The following is a 4,532-nucleotide window of genomic DNA, read 5'->3' on the forward strand; positions in this document are numbered from 1 at the left end:
GTGTGATTAGACGACCTTGGAACTACAACAGACCACCTCCGTGATCTAGTGGTAGAGCGTCCGCCCGGAGAGCGGAAATTCCTTGGTTCGATCCCCGGCCGCGTCATACCAAAAGACGTTTAAAGATGGTACTTGTTGTTACCCTGTCTGGCGCTCGGCATTAAGGGGCGAAAACAAGGACTGGTCGGCTCGGAGTCAGTATACTGTGTCTGAGTGGGGTATTCATGTTAAACTGCGGCATGGTATCTCAGTGTGCTAGCACTATCAATCGGCGTCAGTCCGGACTAGTACAAGCAGCAGCACACACACGTGCATGTACGCCGCTATATAAGTGCAATTATCTTGGACGCGACGTAAAACCCCACGGGAGTACGGGAGGGTGTGGTCTCAGTATTAGAGAGGGATAATGCACTGGCCCCAATGAATATACTATATTTAGTTCGGCAGTAATAATACAATCACGTGTGTTTTCAACCCCTTGAAAATACTTTTAAGTATTTTCCTAGAATTGCAACAACAATGTGTATTTGAAGTTGGTAGTGTTATCCTTTGGGGTAAGGAGTGACTGCACAATCTCCAGAACTGATGTAAATACATGGTGCGTGTTAGAAAAGGATCCCCAATCTTTTGGCCAAGAAGCAGATCTTTAGATTCCAATATTGTAATGAAGCGTCCCACTATTAGACACCGATACAGTGTTGCCTGTTTAGTACGAATGAGTGAGTGAGTGAGTTGGGTTAACGCCGCCCTGAACAGAATTCCAGTTTTAGCGTGTCAGCTTATTGTGAGAGGAAAGGCCGAAGTGATGCATCTGAGATACCATGCCACAAGTTTAACTTTAATACCCCACTCAGATACAGTATACTGACTCCGAGCCGACCGATCCTTCTTTAAGCCGCCTAATGCTGAGCGCCAGACAGGGTAACAACAAATACCATCGTTTAACGTCTTTAGGTATGACGCGGCCAGGGATCGAACCCGGATATTCCGCTATCTGAGCGGACGCTCTACCACGAGACCATTGAGGCGGCCCTTGTGCCAGCAGGACTAACAGCACCAGTAGAAGATAAACCTACTGTGTTTTCAGGCTGCAAGAGCCAACCTCTACATTGAAAACCCGGTATGTCAATTCTACCACGACTAAATGTTCTCTCTTTGGCCGACGCAAAAATGTAGTGAAGCGACATTGGTCAAGTCCCATGAGTGGATTGTCGATCTGAATAAATACAACCCCGACAATAGCCCTTAAACAAACTATGGCGCTTTTGACACGATATACGGCTTTTGCGCTGGACCAGATGCCGGTCAAGCGACCGCGAAACTGGCGTTCATAAGCATACGTTTTTCACGAGACTGTATTCTTGAAATGACGTAAATATTTAGGGGACATCCCTGGGAATTCCCTCGCGCGAATACATTCAGAAGTTTTGTTTCTGATCATTTGAACCCTATAATCTTGAACGTTTTAGCATACATTGAGAAAAAGGAGAGTTTGACTGTATGATCATTCACGAATATCCTCGCTACGACCCTTCCTAGTGAACTAAACGAAGAAACGCGCATCCAAACTATCGTCGTATCGACTTGATCTATGTCTAGACTGACAGTGTGAGTCTACAGTAATTTATGAATTTACTTTAGTATCTATTTGACACATCTTTATAGTCACCTTTCAATGATCGACCAATGATGATGAACATTTGTAATCGTCACAGGGTCCTAGACATCTTCGGAAATCTTTTCTCCGTCACATGTGTCGTGTCGGCCATTTTGATGTCTTGTCTTGACGTCGCAAACTCCGACGTTCATAGAGCCTGGCTCTCACTCTATGAAGGTTCATACTCCAGTTCATGCACACAAAGTGAAAGGCAATTCTTAATTATATGCATCATATTTACTTTTATCAGGTGGACATTTTTGTCAAAGATTGAATCAAGTGGACATTTTCATACAGGTTATATATGACGGACATATGACGGTTTCATACAGGTGTTTATATGCATATATATGCATCACAATTATGTTAGGAAAGTGGGCTTTTTTGTTCCAAGATTTCATCAAAAAGACTTTTTGTGAAAATTTACATAAGGTAGAGATGCATGTGCAGTATATCACAAAGTACACATTTTTATAAAATAGACATTTTGTCCAAGATTTCCTAAAGTAGACATTTTGCGCATTATTTCAGATTGTAAACTCTCTTGTGCAAGAGTTCATAAAATAGACTTTCCCGAAGAAGGCATTTTGCGCATTTCAAAAAGGCGTTCTTGTGCAAGATTTCATAAAGTAGACGTTTATGTGAATGAATTCATAAAGTTGACATTTGTGTGCAAGATGTCAGAAAGTAGACATTTTGCGCAGGATTTCACAATGTAGACGGTTTTTCATGTACATGAATTCATAAATTAGATATTTATATGCAAGATTTTTTTTAAGTAGGCATTTTGGGCATGATTTCAGATTGTAGACTTTCTTGTGCAAGATTTCATTGCGTAGACATTTATGTGCAATATGTCATAAGTAGTCATGTTTGTGCAATATTTAAAAGAGTAGACATTATGTAGACATATTTGTGCAAAGATTTCTTAATGTATATATTCATGTGCAATATTTCATAAATTAGACATTAATGTGTAAGATTTCATAAAGTAGACATTTATGTGCAAGTTACCTGCTGTAGAGATGTTTATTCAAAGATTTCAAAATGTATAAGGGGCGGTCGGGTAGCCTAGTGGTTAAAGCGTTCGCTCCTCACGCGGAAGACCTGGGTTCCATTCCCGACATGGGTACAGTGTGTGAAGCCCATTTCTGGTGTCCCCCGCCGTGATATTGCTGGAATATTGCTAAAAGCGGCGTAATACGTCCCTCACTCAGTCACTCAAAATGTATAAATTTATGTGCAAAGTTTTATAGAGTAGACATTAATGTGCAATATTTAAATAAGTAGACAGTTGTGTCTAGATGTGGGCTTGTCTTACTTCGTAGACTTTTATGTATAGGATTTCATACAAAAGACATTTGCCGTAAAAGGCGACTATGCTTGTCGTAAGAGGCGACTAACGGGATCGGGTGGTCAGGCTAGCTGACTTGGTTGAAGCATGTCATCGATCCCAATTGCGTGGATTCATGCTCATGATGTCAATCACTGAAATGGAATCTTTAATATAAAGTACACCTTTATTATTATTATTATTATTATTATTATTATCATTACATGCATGTTGCATTGCGTTATATATGGAGTTTATTACGCTCGCAAGTGTGTCACACTAATTTTACGAAACGAGTGTTAGAATTCTTGTATTTCCTAAGCGAGTGCGAGAAGGTGAAAAGTGGATCGACAGACTGGTACTTAAAATGCATGATCGCAGATCCCCTTGCTAAGGTGGTGCTCGAATCGACACGAATCATTGCCTTAAAACAGAATTAATAAAGATTATGTTGTCTTTTGAACATGAACATCAAACATCGTTTAGCTGGTGTATATACAGACTATAAGACGTTGCCATTGATTGTGTGGCGACCATCAGCTCACGCATATGACTTAAGGTTGAGTATGTGAGCTGGGTTTAACGCGGCTTTGAACAGCGTTCAAGTATTATCACCAGGTGTCAGGTCAGGTCGTGGGGAGAGAGCCTGAAAAAACACGGGTCCTTGACATATACCGCAGTAGTGTTTGTTTGTTTGGTGTTTAACGCCGCACTCAGCAATATTGCTGCTATATGACGGCGGTCTGAAAGTAATCGAGTCTGGACCAGAAAATCCAGTGATTGACGTCATCCCGTCATAAAACGTTACTAGACTTAAACCAGTCGCGGAAACACTGCAAAATAAGGTCCAACACAACTATGATACCTTATCTTGTTTTTTTATAACTTTTAGCCACCATCAAACAAGTATGCTTTCTTTTGCCCGGCAGTTTCCTTTAAAACTGTTATTTGTTTCATTACTGCAATTATACTTAACATCCCGGTTGAAAAAATACTCTTCTGAAGAAAACCTATCCGACTCTTTTGAAACATTATGTCGGCTGTACATTGTACTGTAAATTATTTTTTGGAAACAGACACTCCGGTGTGAAATCAGCATTACAGGAAGCGCTTGTTAAATCTCTCCGATGCTAAAAATATCATACACATAGTTAAAGGTTTGTTTGTTAACATAATAAAGTCTGGTCCAGACAATCCAGTGATTGACATCATGATAATCGAACCATGCAATTGGGATACGATGACATGCATCAATCTAGAAAGAGAGCCTGACCACCCGACCCCGTTAGTCGCCTCTTACGGCACGCATGGGTTGCTGAAGACCTCTTCTAACCCGGAGACCAGTGAAACCGCATCATATGTATATCTGTATATTCACGGAAAGTATTTGAGACCGATGGAATCAACACTGTGCGGACTCTCAAAAACTCAGTGGATTTGTTTGAATTATTGCAATCTCAGAAATGTACCCAGTTCAAGTATGTCATTTGATTTTTCAGCTTTGTACACCACTTTCCCACAGGACAAATTTAAGGAAAAGCT

Source organism: Haliotis cracherodii, unplaced genomic scaffold, assembly GCF_022045235.1.
Source record: "Haliotis cracherodii isolate W230 unplaced genomic scaffold, xgHalCrac1.p SCAF_10, whole genome shotgun sequence".
In the NCBI taxonomy this organism is placed as follows: domain Eukaryota; kingdom Metazoa; phylum Mollusca; class Gastropoda; order Lepetellida; family Haliotidae; genus Haliotis; species Haliotis cracherodii.